The 14,668-nt window shown below is 39.4% G+C and overlaps 1 protein-coding gene and 1 pseudogene across 20 annotated transcripts in view; both read right to left on the bottom strand.

Annotated features, from left to right (window-relative positions):
• Nucleotides 1–14,668, bottom strand: part of ERC2 (ELKS/RAB6-interacting/CAST family member 2) — a 941,255-nt gene that overhangs the window by 780,278 nt on the left and 146,309 nt on the right. The gene's annotated exons all lie outside the window — the stretch shown is intronic.
• LOC111746605 overlaps nt 5,412–14,668 on the bottom strand; it is a 126,954-nt pseudogene continuing 117,697 nt past the window's right edge.

Raw genomic sequence — 14,668 nt, 5'->3', positions numbered from 1 at the left:
TATACATGGGAAGTGGTAGCTCGTGGGTGCATGTAGAATGAACCCAGCTCTAGTAGCTGCCCTATTGCTTGCCTCAGGCCAGTGTTTTGTGGGCAAGTGGTTTGAGGTACACCACCTCCTCTCTCTCCCCCATCACCAAAGTTTGCCTTCTGGACCCTAAAAGCTATGTATGAAGATGGAGAGGAAGATACCTCCCATCTAGATCTTCTGGACCAGGCACCCACTCCCAGCCACTGTACCCCAAAGTCTGACTTATGCTGAAGGTCCACTGTGGAGCTCATTCCCATGTGCCCCAACTCTGAGCCTCCAGAGTTCAGAAGCGGAGCAGGGAAGAGGGGCATCTAATAGCTGCCTACAAAATCCATCTGATACAGTCTCTGGAGATCAATTTCCAGGGAGAAACTGCCTTTATTACACATAGACACACACACACACACGCTCGCACATATATGTATGCACACACAGAAACACACAAAGTGTCCAATGCTCTATGAGGAAAGGTGCTTAGGGAGGCACTAGGAACTACTGTCAAAGCATCAAGGCTCATGTAATCCCTGAATCACCACCATAATTATAATAATCATAACAAAATAATAGCAGCTACCAGTTATTGAACTACTTAGTACAGTTAATGAACTGTGACTTAAATCACTGTATTTACTCCTAATAGTCAGATGAGTTGGCTACATTTACAAATGAGAAAACTGAGACATAGAAAGGTAAAGTAATGTGTCCAACAGCACCCAGCAAAGCCACGATTTCTACCCAGACCTCTCCAGTTCCACAGCCAATGTTCCTTCCACCCCATCCATAATTTTACATTGGGAAACATTTCCATCAAATACATGAGTGGGACACGATACTCAGTGTCAAATCCTTCCATGAGCCAATTAGTGTCACACTGTAAAACACTACAGCCACAGATTAGGTGCTCAAAACTATTTGCTGAATGAAAATCTCTTTAGGGTCTTAAACCATATTTCCAGTTTACTGAAAGCTATATCACTTCAGGGCTCTTCTCAACACACTTTCCTTATTTTGTTGATGATAATAATGAAAACTGTTGCATCCCTTTGTAATGGACTAAATGTTTGTGCCTCTGCAAAATTCGTATGTTGAAATTTGATGGTATTAGGAGGTAAGGACTTTGGGAAGTGATTAGATCTTGAGGGTGGAGCACTCATGAATGTGATTAGTGCCTTTATAAAAGAGACCCCAGAGAGCTCTCTTGCTCTCTCTCTGCCACGTAAGGATACAAGAAGGAAATGGCCATCTGCAACCTGGAAGAAGGCCCTCACTAGAACTTGATCATGCTGGCACCCAGATCTCAGACTTCTACCCTCCAGAACTGTGAGAAATAAATCCCTGTTGTTTATAAGCCACCCAGTTTACGGTATTCTGTTTTGAGTAAGATACTCTTCAATCCTATAATTCTGATTTGAGTAAGATACCCTTCAATCCTATAATTGCACTCCTAGGAATCATACCCAAGAGGATAGTCAGAGATCCTCTTTTATTTTGAGAAAGGGGGGACGGAGAAGGGGAGACACACACACACACACACACACGAGAGAGAGAGAGAGAGAGAGAAGTAAGAAGAGTAAAAGAAATGGAAAAAAAAAAAAACAATGTGGACACTGCATTTTCCATTTACTTGGCCTTAACAGTAAGAATATGGCATTTTTGAACCAAGAAATGAATCCTTTGGAGGAAGTCATGTGCTCATTTCTCACTGAAAAGTTAAAATTTTCAGTTCATGCTGTCAGATCCTTTTCCAGCGTCCAACACGTGGTCACACTTAGTTCACACAGAGTAGCCCCTCATATATTGGATAAAATCAGTTAACTGGACACATGAGCTAATTGTCAGAGACGGTCCATTAAATTCTTATGCTCTCTCTCCTCTACATCTGGTTAGAATGTAAACTGAAACAACCTCTCAAAGGGCAAAGCAGCCATCTGGATCCAGAGACTCATATGTGTGCCTTCCCTTTGATCTCCTGAGTCCACTCCTAGGAATGGAACCCAAGGAACTCATCTGAAAGGCAGACAAGGATATAGGTGCCAGCACATTCTTAGCATTTCTCATGTTGACAAAATTTAGCAAACGAATTTAATGTGCGATACTGGAGAAATGGTTAAATAAATTGTGGTTTAGCCATTTGGTAGACTATGAAGCAGAGAATAATAAAAATCCTATCTCTAAAATATAACTCTTTGCAAGGGAAAATGCTCACAATAAAACCATAAGATAAAAAGGCCAGATTCAAAACCTAATAAACAGTATTAAACCAATCTGTCTAAACAATAATAATTAGATAAATTATTTTATCTTTACATATAGCATAGTAAAGACTACAAGGACATACTCCAAAATGCTAACTAACCAAGATGCTATCTCTGGCTATTTGAATTTTTTCATTTTCTTCTTTATACTTTATCTCTTCCAAATGAACATATTTTTTTCATCAAAAGAAGAAAAGGAATTATTTCAATGAACAAATTTTTAAATCTACATTCACCTTTCAGGAAATTGATTTGCAATATCTATAATAGTCAAAGCATCCCAGGGAAAAGACAACTCATTAAAACACAAGAAAACAGAAAATTCTAAAGAATAAGATGAAACACATTCCAAAAAATAACTCCAGTCACTCTCAGGAGGCTTTTCTTTATATTTAATCCATTCTCTACCACTACAATTTATGCCCATTTAACTTGCTTTGTAATCTTGTTATTAGTCTTTGAATTCCCAGGTTGTAGCATAGTCCCTGATATAGGAATCATTCAATAAATGCTTATTTAATATCAAGAGCAACTATTCAGTAGAGTATGGAAGCCATGGTTTCAGCATTCCCTCAAATGCTCTTATCCCCCTCCTTCTAGCAAAAGTCCCCCTTGCTATGATGAACTGGTGCTCCTTCCTCATGGCTCATCTGGGGCTGTTGATCATTCACAGCAACCCTGACCAGAAACAGTGACTATTCGGGGAGTGGGGAGATGGGCCAAGCAAAGTCCTTCCCTAAAAGTCAATACAGAGATATTGGAGAAGGGAAGTACTCCCCCACTTCCAATCACTACGTCAGAGATGTCAGGTGTGAGAAGGTGCCTAAGACATCTGGAGACAACCTTGTCCAGCCACATGGAGGAAGCCATATCTGCAGGAAAACAAAAGGAGGCCAACAGGCAGAGGGAAGGAAGACAGAAATGAAGAGAGACAAGGCAAAGGCTGGAGAATGATACCACAGGCCAAGAGGAGCAGAGATCAATGAAAGCAGAGACAGACAGACAGACGGACACAGAGACAGAGAAAGACAGAGATGGGGAGAGAGAGAGTGTTCTGGAAGCCTTAAGACCCCATTATTAGCCTTGATGACCTCATTCCTACAATTTAGCTTCCATTCTGTTCTTCCGATCTATGGTGAGACAATAAATTCTCATTTTTTCTTAGGTTGATTTAGTTTGGGTGTCTGTATTTGCAACTAAAACTATCCTGACTTTTTTGTGTCTCTAATAACTATAAACATGTAATATCAAGTTAGAATTCTTAAGAAATATAACATGGGAAAAAAACTGCTTTGTTTCTGAAAGACTAGGGAAAGACCATGCCTGATAAACTTATTAGAAAAGCTGACAACATTTGAAAAGTTGCCAAGCTGATTGATACTGATGATAAAGCTGACTGAAAAAAAAAAAAAAAAAAAGTATTTCATGAAAAACTTGAAAGTGAGGCAAAGCTTATAGAATTGGAATACAAAAATCTATATTTTTATTGAAGGGTGGCATTTATATCAGCACATTATGTTAAAATGTGGACTTTTAAAAGGTGATAGATTCTCTATTCAATTACATAATGTAGGATGACTATCTAACATAATCACAATTAAAGAACCAACTGAGAGCTCCTTTCATCTCAGGGTCTCACATTCTCTCATGTTAGCACACACTAAGGGCCCATATGGGACACGCAGATGTCAGATGCAATTTTTCCATGATTTCACCTAAAAAAAAAAAAGGTCATGATTTTTACAGATACATGACTAAAACGATTGTTTTGAGTCAATGGAGAAATCTGTAATTTACAAAAAATAAAGTGAGGGGATATTCTGATAGGCAGCCACACCAGCATGCGTTGTATATAGATTGAAACACTTTGCCTAACATTATTAATAATTAACCATAAAAAGAAATGCAATACCATGGGCAGGACACCTTAATCTAATGGAGCCTTGTAATAGAATGCAGTATCTGACAGAAAGTAGATTGAGAACTAAAAATACATATTAAAAATTCAGATCAATCGGGCATCTGACCAAAACAGCCATTTAAACAATAATTAGAAGTTGAGTTCATTTAAGTTACTACTTACCTGAAAACTATATCTGGGGACAAAAAACAACTCCACTGCAAGCCATCCTTCCACTCATTCATTCATTCACCAAGTGAACAAAATCATGCAGCATGCAGCTATGTGCCAAGCACAGGAGACCTGGGAATAAATAGGGTGGATGGGCCTGAGCCCTCATGGAGTTTACAGCCTAAAAGGGAAAGCAAAACAGTCCACAAGTAATTTTTTTAAAAAAAGATAACAGAAGTATCTACTTTAGCTTGTAGGAAGTTCAAGCAAGTACACTGAAGCTAAGCTCAAAAGGGGAAGGAATGCTAATTGGATGAGAAAAATGAAGGAAGAGCACCCCAGACAAAAAGAACATCAAGTGCAAAATCCCTGAGGTGAGGAGTAGGGTGTATTAAATGTACTTAGAGAAGTTTAGGAAGGAGAGACAGCACAGTGCAGTGAGTGAAAGCATGGACTCTGGAGCCAGTGGACGTGGGTTTGAACCCTAGCTCTGCCTAACATTTACTAGTCATATGACCATGAGCAAGTTACTCAACCTCTCTGTGTTTTCTATTTAAAATAGGAAGAATACTTTCTATACAATGGGATTATTAGAATAGTGCCTGGCACGTGGAAAACTTTATTGAGTATTGTGGTTGGAACACAGAGATAAGGGGAGAATAGCATGAGGCTAGGGAAGGGTGGCTGGGCCCAAATCACACAGGGCCTTGGTAAGAATAAATATAAGCATCCTAGGTCTTATTAAAAGATCTCATTGGCTATAGTAAGGACAACTGATGGAAGTGTGGTAATGAATGTAGACGTATCAGTTAGCCAGTAAGAAAACGTCTGTGGTGTGTGGCTACAGAGAAAGAAAATGTCAATGTAGATAGTGCTGAGGCCATGAAAACTGTTTAAAGGATACAATTACTCTACATGTTTAAAATTTCAATTTTATCACTAATAAAAAAAAAAAACTCAAATAGAAAAGCGAAATACTGACCCATTGGTTATTTATTACTCTGATTCCTATTAGAAAAACACGTGGATATTTCATAACCTCAGAATTTTTTTTTTATCCAAAATGTGTTCAATGGGATGGTTCCTCACTCATCTTTATTCATGTTGCTTTTAGTGCTGTTTCCTTCTAAAGGAGTATCCTTCTGTAAGCCTTGCTTTTCCTCCTGTGGGCTGACAGAGGACAGTGGAGCAGCCAACACCCAACACTACCATTTATGCATGGCTGCAGACGGTGGTGATTTTATAGCATCCTGGGCACTTCACGTCCATGAAGTCAAAGTTGGGGCTCTGCACCAAGCACTTCTTGTGTTTCCTCTTCTCCTCTTCTAGAGAGGGATGGAGGGATGGCAAGAGGCATGTTCTCGTGAAAATGTCATCACCATCAGAAAGGCTAACCTCAGAATTTTAACAAGGGCATGGAAGATCTATCTGGTCAAGGCATAGTCCTGAGACACTTTGGAAAAAAAAAAATTGAATGGTTGAATACTTGAGGCAAAATATCAGCACCAGGACCAACTAAACCTGGCCCTAATGGTGCATAAACTAAAGGAGACTTAAGAAATGCTTCACGCTCCCCGGTATCCCATTTTCTTCCATGTTTTTTTCCTTCTGGAAAATAGGATCTTTCTTTAAAGGAATGACTACCGAAAGGCTTGACCCACATCTGTAGACAGGAAAGCACGTGTCTATCATGCAAAACCACAGTTCCCACACTCTGACTACCAGGTAAAACCCAGCCTTTCAGCACAGAGGTAAGAGCTCAGGTTTTGGAGGCAAGGAGCTCAGATTCAGGTTTAGGTCCTGGCTCTACCACATACTGGTTATGTGACCCTAAGTCAGTCAGCCTCTCTAATTCTCAGGGTCTTCAACTGCAAAAGGGAGAAAGCAATTTCACCTGTCTCCACGGTATTTTGTGAGAAGGACTTGGTATACTATTTATAAAGCATTTAGCATAGCTTCTCATACAGAGTAAGCCTAAAACACTAAAAGGCAGTTATAATTATTATCTGTCTTTCATTCCTGCTATGCCACCAAGATTAGGGATTAAATGAGGTAGAGAAAGAAAACACTGTTGGTGAATTGGTCAGCTGTTTTGGAAAACTGGCACATTGACTAATGATGAAGTTACACCTACTCCATGGCCCAGTACTTCCTCTCCTAAACATACACCCAACTGAAGTGCATCCCACATGCAAGAGACAAGAATGAGAAGGCTCAAAGGAGTATCATTCATAATAGTCAAAAACTGGAAACAACCCAAATGTCCATCAACAGTAGAATGGAAAAATAAATGATGAAATGATGGTATATTTATATGACAGAATAACACATGGTGCCAAAAATGAAGAAATCATGGCTATACTCAACAAAAGGGATGACTCTCTCATAGCCAATGCTGAATGAAAGAAACCAGACACAAAAGAACAGGCTGGATATTTCTATTTGTATAAAGTTCAAAAACAAGCAAATTAACTCTAGTGTTTAAGGATGCATACTGAGGTGGTAAAAGAATAAAGAAAAGAGATTACCATGAAATCAGGGTAATGACTGGCTTTGGGGGGAAGGAAGGGTTGTGACTAGAAAGAAGAACATGGGACTTCTGGAGTTCTGTTTCTTTACCTAGATGATGGTTACGTATGTGTTATATTGATTCATTAAGCCATACATTTAGGTTTTGCACACTTCCTGTATATTTGTAATAATCCACAACAGTTGAGAAACTAATCAATCTGCCTGCCCCATCTAATCCATGCCCTTTTTTCAGGAATGTCGAAGGCTTAGAGAATGTGGTTTATGCAGCTAGCTCTGCCTTTCTGAACCCTCTATCTGCTTGAGCCAAAATCCTAATGGGGGCCAACAGTCAGGGAGAATGCAGGAAAGGTAAGGAGGTAGACCTACCACTTGGACTGTCTTGGTGGAACTGTCCAACCTTTCCATCCCATCTTTGGGGTTCAGCCCTTGTCTTGTATTATATCACTTCTGAGGCATATAAATGAAGAAAAGTGAATAGAGACTTACAATTAGCATGGGCAAGAAATGAAAGACACAAAGAGAAATACCCCATGAACTATTCATTCAACATATACAAGTGCCAAGCCAAAGTAACTGTTCCAAAGATGGGCATATGACCCAAGCAGAGACAAGGCCTTCCCTAAAATCCATGCAGGTATTAATAGTAGAGGAGAGAAGCACTTTCTCCTTGAGGAGCCAGGCTACGAAAATTAATCTGGAGGCCACATTCCAAAGCACTGTGGAGCAAACCATGTCTGTGAGTAAACAAAACAAGGCTGACAGAAAAGGGAAATAGGGCTGAGAGCTAGAGAGAGATAAGGCAAGGGCCTGATAATGGTGCCTCATGCCAAGAAGAACAGAGGTCAGCGAAGGCAGAGAGGTGATTTGGAAGCCTTGAGTGCCCAGTTCCACCACTGACATCCTAATTTCTGCAACTTAGCCTCAATTCTGTCCTTCCCAGCTATGGTGAGACAATATGGGTCAGATCTTATACTTAATTCTAATGATAGAAAGGTAAATAACACACAGAACTTCCTCTTAAGGGTATCACAGTTTAATTAGGAAAACAGACATGTCAACAGACAGGTCAAACAGGATTATGAGATATACAGAGGTGGAACATCTTAACCAGACGCGAGTAAGAGAGGGAAGGGCCAGGGAAAGATTCTGGATGAAGTGACCTGTGGGCTGAGCCCTACAGAATGCTTTGGATTCATCAGGGAAAAGTGAGGAGAAAGGAACAGGGCAGGGGTAGCAAGGCAGATAAAACAAAGATGAGTAGGAAGAAAAGGTGTTAGTGGGGACATTAAGAGCACTTTGGTATTGCTGGAGTGAGGTGTGGTTGGCAGGTGAAGCCGGGGAGGTGGGTCATAAAGGAGCTGAGAGCCACTTAAAGGAGTCTAGACTTTGTCCTGTAAGCAAAGAGAGCCTTTGTAAAGCTTTAATCAGGGGAAAAACAGAGTCCAATTTCCCTTTTAGCAAGATCAAGGAGATGTTTCCTAAGCCTATTATCTGAAAAAAAAAAAAGATGTTTTCTTACTCTTTCTCATTCCCCCACTCCCTCTCTCTCTTTCTCTCTCCTCTTTAACTCCAACAGCCTGAATTTCTAAAACTCCCATCAGCCTAATAGTTTATTTCTTGAATATTTCACCCTAAATGTAAACAATAGGGACAGCATCGGCTAATGACAAAAGTAGCAGACGAGCTGTCCTGAGAGCTGGGTTCTAATCCTGCTCCACCGCTACCAGGCCTTATGAGCTAGAACAAGCTACCCATGTCTTTAGCTGTATCTTCTCCACAGGCGAAATGAGAATTAACAGTATTAGTTCTAGGTACCTCAGAGGGCTATTGTAAGTAGTACGATAAAGTGGGTCAAAAATCACATCCCCAGTATCTTTGAATCTGGTGAAGGACTTTGGTAAAAGTAGCATCCTGATACAAAATAGCATCATATAGCACACTTTATGCATTCTCTTGTTAATAAAAAATATTTTATTCCTAACATTCGGTAAATACATACAAACATAGTATCTAAACTTTATTTTAAATGAATTAACAAGAATTTCTCATACCTGTACATGTCCAATATTATATTTGGGGTAATCTGTTTTGATTTTATTATTTTCTAATAAGGATGGTATTAAATACTACAACTAAGAAGATATATAGATTGATATCTAATATTTAGCTCAAAATGAAAGTAAGAAAAACACACTAAAATATGTTAAAAATATAAGGCTTAAGGAAGTCCAACGGTATCCAGAAAAGGTTTTCTGCAGGTAATAAAGCACTGGTACCTCAGCAGGGTATCGAAATTCCTTAGGGAGAATCATATGTTTCCTGAAGTTAGGTAGCAATATTGCCTCTAAGATAATGCTGCACAAACCCAGTGGGAGAATCACTGAGGTCTGGGGATTTTTAATCTAATTTACAGAGCATATTTTTTGAGCATTATTAATTGCCTTGGGACAAGTTTTCTTTTAATGGTATGCAAAATAGTCTGACAATTGCCCACAAGGTGGCACCAAACTCATGCCCAGAAGACAACCAGGGGAGTTTTTTTAATCATAAAGCAAGAGACATTCCAAATACTCGACAGCTTCCTTTATAGTGTATCCTCAACAATGAGCCAGATTTATAGATATTAGCCTCCCCTTCTCCCTAGTAGAAACAAAAGTTAAAACCTATTGCCACCTACAAGAAAACTTTCAAAGTAGACAATAAGCCAGATTTATAGATATTAGCCTCCCCTCAAGACAGAACTGTTCTACTGGGCAGTTTTCAACAGAAAAAGAAAAAAGAAAAAAGTATAAAAGTCCTAAAAATAAATGTTCCACTTCTTGGGGGGAAAAAATCCTGAAACTAATTTAACACACTGAATAGTACCCAGAAGTTGATCATTCTTTCCTTTGTTTTAAATTTTATTTGATTGAACTTAGATGAGCCCATGTAAATCTCTAAAGAACTGAACGTTATTTAAAAATTGAAACAGATTTTCTGTTAATAATGTAACAGGTCATGGTTATTTTAAAAGGATGAAATCTATTATTGGAGACCTTCTCCTTCCTACTCACCTCTACCCTCTTCCATCCTACAAAGGATGTTCTAAGGTGAACTGGTCCAGGCTGGCATGGAGCTCTGGGTACCAATAATGAAAGTCATTCTGAGAACAGACATAATGCATCACTGGGTTAGGGGATATTTCTGCCAATTAAAAAAGAGTGTGCTGGGCCTGAGCCCCTGCAGCCAATCCTTCCATTTTGAAAAAGCAGAGGTTGTACAGAGCAAAAGATTATCCTCAAAGGGTCAGCTTCCTGTTAGCATGAGAAGAGAGAGCTACCTGTGAAGAAGAGTTGATCTGTTCCCATTTGTAACATCCACCACAGATAAGAGTGACCATCTGTGAAGGGCTTGGACTATGAGCTCATCAACCTTTTAGAAAAAAAAGCTAAGAGAAAAGAACAGGTAGATGAATCCCATTCTGAGACCACCAAGCTACCTGTTATCAAACATCATCTCAGGAGGCATACCTGGGAAGGTTTCCTGATACTGGTAGCAATCCTGAGTCATTTGTTCAGCCTGCAGATCATTGTTTCATCAAGGAAACACCCTTAATTGCAACCCCTTGGCTTCTATACATTTGTGATTTCTGAAAACACAAGAAAAACTTCTGTTCACTTATTTCTCTTTCCTAAGCAAGGTATCACACACCCCTACACCACATGCAAGTGGTTTGTGATCTCAGGGACAAGACGTTCTGGAAGGCTTGTGAATGTGCTTCCTGTAGCCCATGCTGCCCACCAGAGCAGACACTCCCATGGCTAGCTGGAGAGGCAGGGAGGCAAAGGGAAGCAAGGATGTGGTTGCATTACCAATGATCTTGGAGCCTGCGCATTTGTCTCTGCACTCTGCAAACCTGCAGTGCCGACCCTGTCTCTGCCTCTGCCTCTCCCTCCACATGAGGAATACAGAATGCCAGCTTTTCAGAATGCATCTCTCTTCTCAGCAGTCTTAGCTCAGAGCAATCTGGCAGACATTTTAGCTCAAATGTCCCAGACCATTCGAAAAATGCTGCAGAACCCCTTTCTTACCCTGATTTTTAAACCAACAATACTATGGGTTGACTTCACAGAATGGAGAACAAATTCATACAATAAAATACTGTAATAACAAAAAACATGTATCGCTTCTCTTAATTCACTCAGCGATGCAAGAACTCTAAATAAGATTTTAACAGGAGAATGGTATGATGGAATTTCAGTGCTGGAATCCATAATAATAAATATCCCTAGTGATGGAGCTTTTGATTAAAATAGGTAGGAAACTACCATTCATTAGGCATTTTCCATGTGTCAGCTAAATGCTAAGCATGTGTCAGCTTCCATTTAAAAATGTATTTCAGAACTGCGAACTTCCAAAGGCCTCATGGTGAATCCTTGAGTATGCCCTTCTGTACTGTTCAACACACATTTACCCTCAGGCCACATTAGGGACTATTATTGACAGAAATGAAGCAGTCCTGGACCCAGCTCTCAGAGGACTTACACATGTCATCTGTATGTACGTATCAGGTACTACCAAGAAGGGGCAATTACTACTCAGCCATTATTCTAGACCCTACCCTTATTAGAACAATCGTAAATTGAAGAAGGAAGAATAAAATGAAATACAAAATTGAGTAGAGTGGGATAGAGGGGTCATTAAGAATCTAAGAAATGCTTATCCATGCAATGAGGACATGATTTCTCATGAGGATTCTCTTTTAGCTCACAGAGGAAAAGTAAGTTCTCTAAGAAAGGGGGTGTTTACTCTGATGAAGTTCAAGTAACTCAGCCTGTCTTTGCTGATCTTTCTTCTGTCCTCAGTCAGGCCTTGGGCCGACAACACCCCTCCTTTTGAACTTTACCACACTTAAGCCTTTGCCAAGCAATACCAATCTTCCTCCCCTTCGTAGTACATGCTCTTTCTCCCTCCACCAGGCTCATTTACCTCCATTTTGCAACCTTCCAAGATATCTCCAGCTCCCTCTCCCTCCTCCTCCCCTTCTCCCTCTTCTCCCCCTCCCTCTAGCTCTCTATCTCATTCTCTCTGTCTCTCTCACACACACACACACGCGCACACACATGCGTGCACATGCGTACGTACACACACATACACACACACTCATGCATGTGCATGCGCACCACACTGTGTTAGTTAGAAGGTCCACAGCCAACATTTCCCCATTAGGCTGTATACTCCATGAAGACAAAGACTTTATCCTACTAATCATTGTATCCCCGATGCCTGCAACACATTAAGCACTTAATAAATAATTATCAAGTTATAGAATTTTACTTTTTAGATAACTTGACTTTCTCCCCCAAAAGACTATAAGTTCATAGAGGACTAAAAATGTCTGGCTTCCAGAAAGTGCACCAGAAATGTTCACTGAATAAATAAACAGCAAACATTAGGCCACAAGGCAGAGTTGTCTAAATTAACTAATTATTCCTTATTGTAAAGTTGGATTTTTTTAGATCATAAATTTCTTTCCTTTACAAAGTCATCATTAGGTTTGCAAATTCTGTTGTTTGCATTCAAAAGCACAACATAATGCCAGACTGAAGAATTCAATAACAACTTAAAAAGGATTACTTATTTCAATAACCTTATCTGTTGAAATTTAACATTCTTTTTTCCCCAGAGAATTTACTGCATGATCCCTGGCTCCCAACCCAGCTATGCCTGTGTTATTAGGACTTATCAGAGTAAATAGGCAGAGAGAGGCAGATGGATATTTCAAATATCACGTAAAACAAAATATCCTTTTACATTTGTAAAATAAATATGATTTCATTGCTCATATCTCCTGGATAAAGTGTCCAGAAGAAAAAGCAAAGAAAACAAATATAAGGAAAGGACCCAAGTCCTCTCAGAATGTCTAATAACCTAGGTTAAGCTGGCCACTTGATACCTGGAGCACAATCAGGCCTCCACTGCCCACTCGGTCCCCCTCCTCCTCCTTCTCAACCCTCCCTGATTAGCACACTGAGTGAGCCTGACAGCAACAAGCCTGCATATGGTCTGTTAAGCATAAAGCTCACAATTACTGTAACCAAGTGCCCGAATGTCCGCCTCTAATAAATGCCTGCACCATTGCTAACAATGAAGAGCCAGAAGCTGCTCTCCCTCAACTCCCTGCCCCACCCCCTCCACATCCTCTCCACACAAAAACCAAAAGAAGTAACAAAAGCATTCCGTTACTGAAAGGTGGACCTGACACCGATATACATTTACTATGAAAATGGATTTAAGTTATCCCCTTAGGACTTTTTTTCCTGTATTCAAGCCACTGTATCACACCATTAACTCCAAGCAAAAAAAAAAAGGCAACAAGCAAACAAATAAAACAAACTCATAGACACACAGACAACAGTATGGTGGTTACCAGTGGGGAAAGATGGGGTGGGGGAAGATGAAGAGGATAAAGAGGGTCAAATATATGGTGAAGAGAAGGAGACTAGACTTTGAGTGGTGAGCACACAATGGAATATAAAGTTGTACACCTGAAACTTATATAATATTATTAGCCAATGTTAATCCCAATAAATTTAATTTTAAAAAAATCAGAATTGGAGCATTGTCACTAATGGAACATCAGTTGATTCTATCATACCCTAGCAATGATGAGTGATTCACTCATCAATGACTGTGTGCCTACTATGTGCCAGAGGTCATTACACTTTATCTTCTACTTATCTATTAGTTATTACAAGGACAGGGCCATGTATTCCCAGTTCTAAGCACAATGGCTGTTATATGAGAAGTAAAGAGATATACAACAAATCTTTGTTGGATGTGTTGACGAAACCATTCTGGGATGTGTCAAGGGAAAACTAAGGTACCAGTTCCCGATGTTCATTCTCATCAAGGCCAAGTACAACACCAAGCTGTTATATAAGGCGCCAGTTTACATTCTCTGAAAAATTGGTCTTTAATTTGTTTTGTTCAATCATTTATTTAATAACTTCTATTGATCATCTACTTTATGTCAGCCCCTAGATACACAACACTAAAAAAGAGAGGCACAATGGCAATCTTGAGAAAGAAGAACAAAGTTGAAGGTATCACACTATCTGATATCAAACTATACTACAAGGCTACAGTAATCACAACAGCATGGTACAGGCATAAAAACAGATACATTGATCGATGGAACAGAATAGAGAGCCCAGAAATAAATTCATGCCTATACACTCACTTAGTATGTAACAAAGGAAGTTAGATTATACAATGGGGTAAATACAGTCTCTTCAATAAATGGTGCTGGGAAAACTGGACAGATACATACACAAAAAAAAGAAGCTAGACCACCTGCTTATATCAAGAATAGACTCAAAATGGATTAAAGACTTAAACATAAGTCCCAAAACCATAAAACTTCTAGAAGAAAACATAGGCTGTAAACTCTCTGATATTACTAACAGTAATTTCTTTTCAGATATATCTCCCCGGGCAAGGGAGACAAAAGAAAAAATAAACAAATGGGACTACATCAAACTAAAAAGTTTTTGTACAGGAAAAGAAACCATCAGCAAAGCAAAAAGACAACCAACTGATTGAAGAAGATATTCACGAATGATACATCTGATAAGGGGTTAATATTCAAAATATAAACAACTTATACGACTCAACAATAAAAAAAGTAAACAATCCAATTAAAAAATGGGCAGAAGACCTAAACAGATATTTCTCCAAAGAGGAAATGCAGATGGCTAATAGACATATGAAAAGATGCTCATGGTTGCTAATCATCAGA

This window comes from Pteropus vampyrus, unplaced genomic scaffold (genome assembly GCF_000151845.1).
Source record: "Pteropus vampyrus isolate Shadow unplaced genomic scaffold, Pvam_2.0 Scaffold195, whole genome shotgun sequence".
In the NCBI taxonomy this organism is placed as follows: domain Eukaryota; kingdom Metazoa; phylum Chordata; class Mammalia; order Chiroptera; family Pteropodidae; genus Pteropus; species Pteropus vampyrus.
Note: the sequence above shows the minus strand (reverse complement) of the source record. Positions and strands in the feature narration are given on the sequence as shown.